Here is a 13,828-nt window from a genome sequence, read left to right on the forward strand (position 1 = left end):
TAAAGCAACTATACTCCAATAAAAATTAATTTAAAATAGAAAATCCTATAATCTACCATGTTAGTGCCAGTATGGCTCAGTAAACTACTGCCTTATTCCTCAGTCTACCTCATAATTCACAGGTAGACTCACTGAGCCAAAAGAGGGTGAACCAATTCTTTCATTTCAAATCCTGGGCCAGCAAAGTATGTTAGGAAAGAAACCCTTATTAGCTACAGTAGAAGTGACTGAGAACTGCTGCAGGTATAAGCAGACCAAGGTTCGAGTCCCGGGTCATTCATCCGGGACTGTATGTGGATTGTGTTTAAACCTGTCCTTTTCTCTGTGCTTCTGTTCCTGCCTATAAATAAAAAGAGTCTAACAACCAGCAGTAGACCATGAGTGGCCCCTAAGGGATGTTTGTAACTTATAAATATTTGCTAATTTTTTTTATAAAGAATGTCAATCATTTTGAGGATATCATGTTTATTGATGAAATACATCCCCCCAAGTTTATGATGTCTTATGGATCATACAGCAGAAGAGGTTTAAGCCTTTCCCAGATGAGAGCACAGGAACATGGAATGACATGAAATTTTAAAATATGTCTCTGCCCATGCAATAAGATGTACCGTCCTTGTGGGTTTTTTTTTTACTTCTTTTTCCCCATACTTATGAAAAATTCTCCAATGGTTTTTTCAGTCATTGAAATCTGCAGATGCTATTAAATAGAAAATAACAGGTCTCGTAGAAAGTCAGTGACACAGACAGAAACAAACTCTATTTATCTTCTCTCTAGTCCTGTGGGACATTCCAAAAAGGATGAAAACACTGGCATGAATGGTCTGCTGTATGGAAACTATATTGTCCACACTTTGTTTCTATGAAAAATGAAAGTTTTTATTCAACCCTTAACTGAGTTTAAGTCCTTGATACCTCTTTTGTGCTATCTAGGTGTGAGCTCTGAGGTATCAGAAGTAAATGAGCCAGAGTAATTTCTCTTCATTTATGAAGAATATATACTAATATAAATAAAAGTAAAATCTCCTGTCAGGGATGTAGGGAAAGCATAACATCAGATCAATAGATATTTAAATCTAATGACATGAAAATTAGCACAACCATTATTAGCAACACAATGTTGAAAATGTATTTTACCCTTTTGTTTGCATGTATCACAGAGTTATTGCATAGAAGGCAATTGTGATTCATTTAGTCCTAATTCACTGGATTTGTACCAACAAGAAATCAACTCAGTAGACAATCCTAAATCTCATAGATTCTAAGAGATTGCCCCATAACACACTAAGAAAAAGTGGAGCATAGAGGATTCAAAATTAACTTTTTATTCTCTGAGTCACAAGGCCAAGATTTCACTGTTTTCAGATTCTGAAAGTTTTCAGCAGAGCTACAGAGGTATAACAACAAATACATCCAAGGCATTTTATTTATTTTATTTTTTTTAATTTCAAAGGGTTTCTTCCTTTTTTTTTTTCATTTATTTATATTAGTTGGAGGCTAATTACTTTACAATATTGTAGTGGTTTTTACCATACATTGATATGAATCAGCCATGAATTTACATGTGTTCCCCATCCTGAACCCCCCTCCCACCTCCTTCCCCATCCCAACCCTCTGGGTCATCCTAGTGCACCAGCCCTGAGCACTTGTCTCATGCATCAAACCTGGACTGGTGATCTGTGTCACAATTGATAGGATACATGTTTCAATGCTATTCTCTCAGATCATCCCACCCTCACCTTCTCCCACAGAGTCTAAAAGACTGTTCTATACATCTGTGTCTCTTTCTGTCTTGCATATAGGGTTATTATTACCATCTTTCTAAATTCCATATATATGCGTTAGTATATTGTATTGGTGTTTTTCTTTCTGACTTACTTCACTCTGTATAATGGGCTCCAGTTTCATCCATCTCATTAGAACTGATTCAAATGTATTCTTTTTAATGGCTGAGTAATATTTCATTGTGTATATGTACCACAGCTTTCTTATCCATTCGTCTGCTGATGGGCATCTAGGTTGCTTCCATGTCCTGGCTATTATAAACAGTGCTGCGATGAACATTGGGGTACACATATCTCTTTCAGATCTGGTTTCCTCAGTGTGTATGCCCAGGAGTGGGATTGCTGGGTCATATGGCAGTTCTATTTTCAGTTTTTTAAGGAACTGTTCTCCATATTAGCTGTACTAGTTTGCATTTCCACCGGCAATGTAAGAGGGTTCCCTTTTCTCCACACCCTCTCCAGCATTTATTGCTTGTAGACTTTTGGATAGCAGCCATTCTGACTGGCGTGTAATGGTACCTCATTGTGGTTTTGATTTGCATTTCTCTAATAATGAGTGATGTTGAGCATCTTTTCATGTGTTTGTTAGCCATCTGTATGTCTTCTTTGGAGAAATGTCTGTTTAGTTCTTTGGCCCATTTTTTGATTGGGTCATTTATTTTTCTGGCACTGAGCTGCAGGAGTTGCTTGTATATTTTTGAGATTAATTCTTTGTCTGTTGCTTCATTTGCTATTATTTTCTCCCATTCTGAAGGCTGTCTTTTAACCTTGCTTATAGTTTCCTTTGTTGTGCAAAAGCTTTTAAGTTTCATTAGGTCCCATTAGTTTATTTTTGCTTTTATTTCCAATATTCTGGGAGGTGGGTCATAGAGGATCCTGATGTGATTTATGTCGGAGAGTGTTTTGCCTATGTTCTCCTCTAGGAGTTTGTTTCTGGTCTTACATTTAGATCTTTAATCCATTTTGAGCTTATTTTTGTGTATGGTGTTAGAAAGTGTTCTAGTTTCATTCTTTTACACGTTGTTGACCAGTTTTCCCAGAACCACTTGTGAAAGAGATTGTCTTTTCTCCATTGTATATTTTTGCCTCCTTTGTCAAAGATAAGTTGTCCATAGGTACGTGGATTTATCTCTGGGCTTTCTATTTTGTTCCATTGATCTATATTTCTGTCTTTGTGCCAGTACCATACTTTCTTGATGACTGTGGCTTTGTAGTAGAGCCTGAAGTCAGGCAGGTTGATTCCTTCAGTTTGATTCTTCTTTCTCAAGATTGCTTTGGCTATTCACGGTTTCTTGTATTTCCATACAAATTGTGAAATTATTTGTTCTAGTGAAAAATACTGTTGGTAGCTTGATAGGGATTGCATTGAATCTATAGATTGCTTTGGGTAGTATAGTCATTTTCACAATATTGATTCTTCCAATCCATGAACACAGTATATTTCTCCATCTGTTTGTGTCCTCTTTGATATCTTTCATCAGTGTTTATAATTTTGTATATATAGGTCTTTTGTTTCTTTAGGTAGATATATTCCTAAGTATTTTATTCTTTTCATTGCATTAGTGAATAGTATTGTTTCCTTAATTTCATTTTCTGTTTTCTCATAATTAGTGTATAGGAATGCAATGGATTTATGTGTGTTAATTTTATAGCCTGCAACTTTACTATATTCATTGATTAGCTCTAGTAATTTTCTGCTAGTGTCTTTAGGGTTTTCTACATAGAGGATCATGTCATCTGCAAACAGTGAGAGTTTTAATTCTTCTTTTCCAATCTGGATTCCTTTTATTTCTTTTTCTGCTCTGATTGCTGTGGCCAAAACTTCCAAAACTATGTTGAATAGTAGTGGTGAGAGTGGGCACCCTTGACTTTCCTGACTTTAGGGGAAATGCTTTCAATGTTTCACCAATGAGGACAATGTTTGCTCATCAAGAAACAAAGGGAGAAGAATCAAATCAACAAAGTTAGAAATGAAAATGGAGAGATCTCAACAGACAACACAGAAATTCAATGGATCATAAGAGACTACTATCAGCAGCTATATGCCAATAAAATGGACAACTTGGAAGAAATGGACAAATTCTTAGAAAAGTATAACTTTCCAAAACTGTGTCAGGAAGAAATAGAAGATCTTAACAGACCCATCACAAGCACGGAAATCGAAACTGTAGTCAGAAATCTTCCAGTAAACAAAAGCCCAGGACCAGATGGCTTCACAGCTGAATTCTACCAAATTTTAGAGAAGAGCTAACACCTATCTTACTCAAACTCTTCTAGAAAGTTTCAGAACCTAAACTCCCAAACTCATCCTATGAAGCCACCATCACTGTAATACCAAAACCGGACAAAGATGCCACAAAAAAAGAAAACTGCAGGCCAATATCACTGATGAACATAGATGCAAAAATCCTTAACAAAATTCTAGCAAACAGAATCCAACAACATATTAAAAAGATCATACATCACGACCAAGTGGTCTTTATCCCAAGAATGCAAGGATTCTTTAATATCCACAAATCAATCAATGTAATACACCACATTAACAAATTGAAAGATAAAACCATATGATTATCTCAATAGATGCAGAGAAAACCTTTGACAAAATTCAACGTCCATTTATGATAAAAAACTCTCCAGAAAGCAGGAATAGAAGGAACATACCTCAACATAATAAAGGGCATTTTATTTTAAATAGTTTTCATTTTCCTAAGTAGAAACGGACCACAAGACAGACTTTGTGTCTCCTTTCATGACTGAGTCAGCTGACGATAAGTATGGAGGAGGAGTGGACAGAGGAAGTGAAAGCCAGGAGGAGCATCAACAGAGACATCTCTAAAATTTCAGGTCCCAATTATTTCTATGGTTGTCTGTGATCTCAAATGTTCTTTCCATAGTTGATGCAGCAGGTGCTACCTAGTAACCTCCACTGTGTCCTCCAGAAAACTGAAAGGGGAAGGGCACAGTGAGCAGGGAGTCTCTGACAGGACTGACAGGGAAGGGACAGGACTGTTCAGGTGGCAGGGAGTAGTCTTCCCAGACGCCCTGTGTCTGGAGTCATTCTGCCAAGAATGACCGGCTTCAAACTTGGCTTTAACATCTTCTAACTCATGACCTGGTACATGTGACATAAAATGTTTCACTTCTCTGATAATGAGTGATGTTGAGCATCTTTTCATGTGTTTGTTAGCCATCTGTATGTCTTCCTTGGAGAAATGTCTGTTGAGTTCTTTGGCCCATTTTTTGATTGGGTCATTTATTTTTCTGGAGTTGAGCTGGAGGAGTTGCTTGTATATTTTTGAGATTAATCCTTTGTCTGTTGCTTCGTTTGCTATTATTTTCTCCCAATCTGAGGGCTGTCTTTTTTCATCTTATTAAAATAATAGAAATATGTGTACATACATTTGGGGAGAAATTCTGCAGATGTAATCAAGCAAAAAATATAGAACTTATACTTCAGAGCCTGACATTTAGACAGCCTTCCATAGCAGTACATGATTTTATGGCTCATGTCATTTTCCTCATCCTCAGTACCTCTCTCATAATGAACTGAAGTGCTCAGGGGAAAGGTTACAGAAACCCATTTGCTGCTCTGGTGGGAGAGATGCTAGTCAGAGCCAGACCACTGAGGGTGGAAGCAGGACTCTGAATGAGAGTTCTCACTCCCCAACCAGAACTAAGAACATAAACTTCAAAGGGCTCTATTCCAAACCCGTGTAGATTGGTGCCCTCTCATCTTTCTATACCAACCGTGATGTTCATTCTGCTTGAGGAGGAAATCATGCTCCCAACACTCCCTTCATCCCTTTCTGTCCCCCTTAGCACTTACTGGGCTGGGCTGCATCCCTGCTAGAGCATGACCAAGAAGCACAGACTCACTCCCCGTCTCCTTCCTGGAGTGTGATGAAGTTTCAGGGTCCTTCCTTAGCACAGGCAGGAAGACAGACTCAGGATGAAAACCTCTGATGCAGATTCCTACAAAGGATGGAAACATTTTTGTGGAGCCACAAATTCAGAATTGCCAAACTAAAGAAACAATAGAAGCAAATTAGTCATTTTAGTGATGAACATTTAACAGAGTTGGTTAACACATTATTGTAGGATGAAAGGCAAGAAAGAACAAAGAGGTAACAGCAATCACAACTGACTGAAGAAGCTATTCCACCAATAGCTTGAGGGGTGTAAAGGGATCAAGTGAGTTTTTAAAGCAAGGAGACATTGCCAGACCACTGTTGAAAGTATGTAAGTTGAATGCAAGATGCAACATAGAGCAGTGATTTCAAGCACTTCACTTGGAATTGAAGCCCATGCATACGATGTAGAGAAGCTATGTAAAGAAATTTATCAGAAATAATGGGAAAAACACATCACTTGTTGCTACATCAGGGTCTTCATATCGTCCCCCTTTGCCCTCTGATCTCTTCTGGATCTTCAACAATTGTACATGAGCAGTTAGGACCCAAGGCATAAAGTTCACCTTTGAAGGAAAGATCTGACCTGGATCAGTAGTTGACAACCTTGGCCACACACTAGAACCACATGAGCGCTTTTCAAAATCCTCATGCTCAGAACATGCCTTGTGCTTAGTCACTCAGTCATGTCCAACTCTTTGCCACCCCATGGACTGTAGCCTTCCAGGCTCCTCTGTCCATGGGGATTCTACAGGCAAGAATACTGGAGTGGGTTGCCATGCCCACCTCCAGGGTGTCTTCTGAACCCAAGGGTCAAACCCAGGTCTCCCTCATTGCAGGAAGAGTCTTTACCAGCTGAGCCACCAGGGAAACTCCAAAACACACCCAGATCCAGTTAAATCAGGATATCTGGTGGTTAGAACCAATGGTCAGTATTTTTAAGCTTCCCAGATGATTGCAATAAAACCCAAGGTTGAGAAGCAGTAGCATGCCTCCTCACACAAAACTTCAATGCAGACATTTGAAAAATAGAACTTACTGTGAAAAATATGTAAGGACTGTGACAAACTTGCAAATTTTCAATGTATTAAAAGGGGACATGAGTGTACCTATGACTGCTTCTTGTCGCTGTATAACATAAAACCACAAAATTCTGTAAAGCAAATATCCTTCAATTTAAAAAAATAACATGGCAGGGAGAGAACAAGATGGCAGAGAAGTAGGTGGACATGGAGTATATTTCTCTCCACAAATACATCAGGAATACACCTTCAGACACAGAAGTGCATGCAGAAAACCAGCTGAGAGTGGACAGAAGTACCTGACCAATGGAAAAGAATATATAGAACCATGCAAAATTTGGTAGGATGAAGGAATTAGGGGGAAAAAACAGGAGCATTAATAGGACTGGACCTGCCCTAGGTGGGTGGGGGAACTGAAGCAGGGCTCTGATCACCACATCAGGGCAACTGGCTAAGTCAGAGGAGAAACATTTAAGGCTGTGAGTGAAACAGCTGATCTGTGGCAGCCTAAGTGGAATGAGAATCAGGCTGTCCTTGCCACAGCTGTACATACCCTGGACAGGGCTGCAGGTCCCCTGGAAGATGTAGAGACTGGGAGCTGGAGTTTAAGGACTGTGGAGCAATCCCAGGGGGATTGAGGGAATATAAGGGAGGAGACTGTGGTAGGAAATGCCCATGGAAGAAAACCGGGCAGCCATGGAAGCAATGTGATACTGCTGAATCATGCATAGTGGGTGGAGCCATCATCATAGCCTCTCTCCCCTCATGCCAGCACTGACAGCTGAACAACAGAGAGGATGGCCCATCAAACGCCTGATTCACTGTTACAGAGTAGGACCCCACCCACGGTGCTCCTTTAAGTGCCTGACATGCTGATCTGCAGAGTAAGACGCCAGCTTGGGGGGGCCCCTCTATGTGTCTGATGTGCCAGATGATGAAGAAGGACCCCAGGCAATGGGAGCCCTCTAAATACCAGAATGGGCAGAGCTACAGAGAAGGACTGGCCCAAGAGGCCTTCTGATCACCAGCTACAAAAGGCTTGAAAAAAGACTGATATGGCCTTAACACCTGCAGTGGAGGCAGTCTGTGTCCCTGAACACTTGGCACTACCAGGGTCCCTGCAAGCCAAGCAGCTGTGCCACCTTCACACTCAATTCTCACTGGGGCGGAGCTGCCACAGGCAAAAAAAAAAAAGTCTTGTGTCTACACATACAGAGTTGCTTCGGTCATGTCCAGCTTTTTGTGATCCTGTAGACTGGCCTGCCAGACTTCTCTGTCAGGGGAGTTCACCAGGCAGGAATATGGGAGTGTATTGACCAATACTGGTTGCCATACCCTTCTAGAGCACTATATTTCCTGCTGTCCTAGCCGCTGACTCCCCTGAGTACCTGGTGCTGCCAGGATCCCTGCGACCCAAGCAGCTGCACCACCTCCACACCTGGCCCTCACAGGGGTAGACCCAAGTCCTCCAGGGGAGCCTCAGGAGCAAACCCCAGTGGATGACCCACATGCAGAGGTGAAAATAAAACAATTGAAATCCAGGGGCAGTGTTGCTAAGGAAAAAGAACCAAAACCTTTCCACTAGATGTACAAGCTACAAATTCTACATGATCAACTAAGCAGACTCTGTGTCTATGGACTATGTAAAAGGACATTGAGAACTCCCAGAAAAGAAAATGCACTAGTTCTGATAGCTGCGGACATTGGAGGCAAGAACACACAAGAGTAGGACTAGATTAGAATCTGAGCTGTCCCCGCAGCAGGTCCAGAGACCAGCATAGTGTTGGAGGACATCCTAGGGAGGTGAGGTGGACTGTGACTCCCAGTGAGGGAAAGGACTCTGACAGCAGTGACTCAAGAAAAACATTTATTATTCTTATGTTTTGACTTATTCTGTAGATTCTTTGTGAATTTTTTTTCTTTCTTTTATTACTTATTTTCCTCCCTCTGTTGTAGTTGATTTTACTGGCACTAAGAAATATAATTAAGTTTTTGAGCTTTTTTTTTTGTCTTAGTCACATTTTTTATTGTTGTTATAAACCTCTGCCTCTATGTTGGGTTTTTGCAGTTTTGTGGAATTTTCCTTTTTCTGTCTGTCTCTTTTTTTGTTTTAAATTTTTTAAATGTATTTTTATTTTTTCTACATTTGTTCCTTTGTTTGCTTTTCCTACTGTTCTTTTCCCCTTGCAGTTAATCTTTAATGTATATAAATCTTCATCTACCTCTATTTAACTTTGAATTTCTATTCTTTCTTTCTTTTCACTCATTCCTTTCCTTTCAACATATTTGTTAGTTTTGTTTGCATTAATTTATTCCCCAATTAGCACATTGCTTTAGTTTTGCTTTCCAGTTTGTGCTTAAGTTAGTTTTGTTCTTAAATGGTAAATATAATTTTTTATTTCCTTTGCTCACCAGGCCAATCTACTGTATTTTTGTTGAACTGCTTGACTTTGCTAGTGGCTGTATATGTGTATGTTCAACATTTTCATCATTATTTGCCTGATTTTGTAACTGCCGTTTGTCTGGGGTTCATTTTTTGTTTCTCATTTTTTGGCATTTGTTTTAATCCCACTTAAGGCCATAACAAACCACTTGTGGAATCTTTGTTCCTGACCAGAAATCAAGCCCTGAGCCTGTGGAGTGCAAGCACTGATGCCAAGACGCTAGACTACCAGAGAACTGACTCTAGGGAGTATCAAAGAGAGAGAACTCACACAAAGGAAACCACTTGAATAGAAGACCCGGCATCACCCAACCACCAGTAGCACCCTGTGCAGGACGCCTTATCTAAACAACAAACAATAAAAAAAGTACAAACCCACTCATCAGCAGACAGGATTACCACCTCACTCAACCTTGCCCATCAGAGGAAAAACAAACAAGCAAAAAACTCAGCACAAGTCTCACCCTATATGAAGCTTGTACAAACAACTGGACCAAGCTTATGAGGGCAGAAACCTAAAGGAAGAAAAAAATCAACCTTGAAGCCTGGGAAATGGACACCTCAAACACACTAAGTTAAAAAAAATAATGAAAAGGCAGAGAAATACTACACAAATGAGGGATCACACTAGAAACACAGATGTCCAAATAAATCAAGAGGAAATAGGCAAAATACCTGAAAAAGAATTCAGAATGATGATAGTAAAGATGATCAAAAACTTTGAAAACAAAATGAAGAAAATGTAAGAATCAATTAACAAAGACTTGGAAAAATTAAAGAATAAACATACAGAGACAAACAACACAATTACTGAAATTAAAAATACTCTGGAAGGAAACAATAGCAGAATATCTGAAGCAGAAGAATGAATCCGTGATCTGTAAGATAAAATGGCGGGAAAAACTTCTGAAGAGCAGAGTAAAATAAAAAGAATGAAAAGAACTGAGGATAGACTCAGAGACCTCTGGGAAAATATCAAATGCACTATCATTCAAATTATATGGGTCCCAGAAAAAGAAGAGAAAAAGAAAGGGTGTGAGAAAATTCTTGACGAGATTATAGTTGAAAATTACCCCAACATAAACAAGTAAATAGTCAATCAAATCCAAGAGGTGCGAAGAGTCCCATACAGGATAAACCCAAGGAGAAACACACCAAGATACATACTAATCAAATTAACAAAGATTAAATACAAAGAAAGAATATTAAAAGCAACAAGTGGAAAGCAACAAGTAACATACAAGGGAAACCCCATATGCTTAGCAGCTGATCTTTCAGCAGAAACTCTGCAGGACAGAAGGGAATGGCAGAATATATTTAAAGTACTGAAAAGGAAAAATCTACAACCAACATTATCATACCCAGCAAGGATCTCATTCAAAATTGATGGAGAAATAAAAAGCTCTTTGGACAAGCAAAAGTTAAGAGAATTCAGTGCCACGAAACCAGCTTTAAAACAAATGTTAAAGGGACTTACATAGTCAAAAAATACAGGAGAAGGGAAAAGTTCTACAAAATCAACCCCAAACAATGAAGAAAATGACAATAGGAACATATATATCAATAATTACTTTAAATGTAAACATATTAAATGCTCCAACCAAAAGACACAGACTGGCTGAATGGATACAAAAACAAGACCCATATATATGCTGTCTACAAGAAACCCACTTCAGACCTAAAGACACATATAGACTGAAAGTGAGAGGATGGAAAAATATATTCCATGCAAATAAGAAGGAAAAGAAAGCTGGAGCAGCAATCCTCATATCAGACAAAATAGACCTTACAACAAAGAAGATTACAAGAAATAAGGATTACAAGAGATCAAATTACATACTGATTAAGGAGTCAATCCAAAAGGAAGACATAACAATTGTAAATATCTATGCACCCAAAATAGGAGCACCTTAATACATAAGACAAACACTAACAGACATAAAAGGAGAAACTGACAGTAACACAATAATAATAGGAGACTTTAACACCCCCACTCACACCAATGGACAGATCATCAAAAGAGAAAGTTAATAAGGAAACACAAGTCTTAAATGATAGATTAGATGAGGTGGATCTCATTGATATCTTCAGGACATTTCATCCAAATGTGGAAGAATACACCTTCTTCTCAAGTTCACGTGAAACATTCTCCAGGATAGACCACATCTTGGATCACAAATCAAACCTCAGTAAATTTTAAAAAATTGAAATCATATTAGGCATCTTTTCTGAACACAAGGCTTTGAGACTAGATATCAATTTCAAGGGGAAAAAAACTGCAAGAAACACAAACACATGGAGATTAAACAATACGTTTCTAAATAATCAACAGGTTACTGAAGAAATCAAAAAGGAAATAAAAAAACTTCTAGAAACAAAGGAAAATGAAAACACGACAACTCATAACCTATAGGGTGCAGCAAAAGAAGTTCTAAGAAGGAAGTTTATAGCAATACAATCCTACCTTAAGAAACAAGAAAAACATGGAATAGACAACCTAACTTTACACCTAAAACAACTGCAAAAAGAAGAAGAGAAAAAAAACCAAAATTAGTAAAAGGAAATAATTTATAAAGATTCAAGCAGAAATAAATGAAAAAGAAATCAAAGGAACAATAGTAAAGATTAATAAGACTAAGAGCTGCTTCTTTGAGAAGATAAACAAAATTGACAAACTTTTAGCCAGACTCATCAAGAAAAAAGGAGAGAAGAATCAAATCAACAAAATTAGAAATGAAAAAGGAGAAGTTACAGCAGACAATACAGAAATACAAAGGATTATAAGAGACTAATATGAACAACTATATGGCAATAAAATGGGTAACCTGGAAGAAACGGACAGATTCTTAGAAAAGTTCAATCTTCCAAGACTGAACCAGGAAGAAATAGGAATTATGAACAACTCAATTACAAGCACTGAAATTGAAGCTGTGATCCAAAATCTCCCAGAAAACAAAAGCACAGGATCAGATGGCTTCACAGGAGAATTCTAACATTTCGAGAAGAGATAATGCCTATCCTTCTAAAACTCTTTCCAAAAATTGCAGAAGAAGGAACACTTCCAAACTCCTCATTCTACAAGGCCACCATCACCCTGATACGAAAACCATACAACGACAACAGACAAAAAAGAAAACTACAGGCCAATATCACTGATGAACATAGATACACAAATCCTCAACAAAATTTTAGCAAACAGAATTCAGCAACACATCAAAAAATTCACACACCATGATCAACTTGGGTTTATTCCAGGGATGCAAGGGTTCTTCAACATACACAAATCACTCAGGGTGATACACCATGTTAATAAATTGAAAGATAAAAATTGTATGATAATCTCAATAGATGCATAAAAATCCTTTGACGAAATTCAGCACCCATTTATGATTAAAACTCTTCAAAAAATGGGCATAGAACCTACCTCAGTATAATAAAGGCCATATATGATAAACCTACGGAAAACATTATTTTCAAGGGTGAAAAACTTAAAAGCATTCCCCTTAAGATCAGGAACAAGACAAGGGTGTCCACTTTCACCACTATTATTCAACCTAGTTTTGGAAATCTAGTACATCATTCAGAGAAGAAAAAGAAAGAAAAGGAATCCAGATTGGAAAAGAAGTAAAGTTCTCATTGCCTACAGATGACATGATACAGTACACAGAAAACTCTAAAGATACCATCAGAAAATTACTAGAGCTAATCAGTGAATTTAGTGAAGTTGCAGGATACAAAATCAATACACAGAAATCACTTGCATTTCTATATACTAACAATGAAAGAGAAATTAAGGAATCAATCCCCTTCACCATTGCAGCAAAAAGAACTAAATATCTATGAATAAACTTATCTAAGAAGACAAAAAAACTGTACAGATAAAATTATAAGACACTGATGAAAGAAATCAAAGACAACATAAACAAATGGAGAGAGAGTCTATGTCCCTGGGTCAGAAGAATCAATATTGTGAAAATACTATACTACCGAATGCAATCTACAGATTCAATGTGATCCCTATCAAACTACCAATGACATTTTTCACAGAACTATATAAAAAATTTTCACAATGTATATGGAAACACAAAAGACCCTGAATAGCCAAAGCAGTCTTGAGAAAGAAGAATGGAGCTGGAGTAATCAACCTTCCTGACTTCAGATTACCCTACAAAGCTACAGTCATTAAGACAGTCTGGTACTGGCACAAAAACAGAAATATAGAACAACGGAACAAAACAGAGAGCCCAGAAATTAACCTATGCACATATGGCTACCTTAGTTTTGTAAAGGAGGCAAGAATATACAATGGGGCAAAGACAGCCTCTTCAATAAATGGTGCTGGGAAAACTGGACAGCTACATATAAAAGAATGAAATTGGAACACTTCCTAACACCATATACAAAGATAAACTCAAAATTTATTAAAGACCTAAATGCAAGACCAGAAACTATAAAACTCTTAGAGGAAAACATAGACAGGACACTTGATGACATAAATCAAAGCAGGATACTCTATGACCCACCTCCTACAGTAAAGGAAATAAAAACAAAAGCAAACAAGTGGGACCTGATTAAATTTCAAAGCTTTTTCACAGCAAAGGAAACTATAAGTGAGGTGAAAAGACAACCCTCAGAATGGGAGAAAATAATAGCAAATGAAACAACTGACAA

Source organism: Odocoileus virginianus, chromosome 3 (assembly GCF_023699985.2).
Source record: "Odocoileus virginianus isolate 20LAN1187 ecotype Illinois chromosome 3, Ovbor_1.2, whole genome shotgun sequence".
NCBI lineage: Eukaryota > Metazoa > Chordata > Mammalia > Artiodactyla > Cervidae > Odocoileus > Odocoileus virginianus.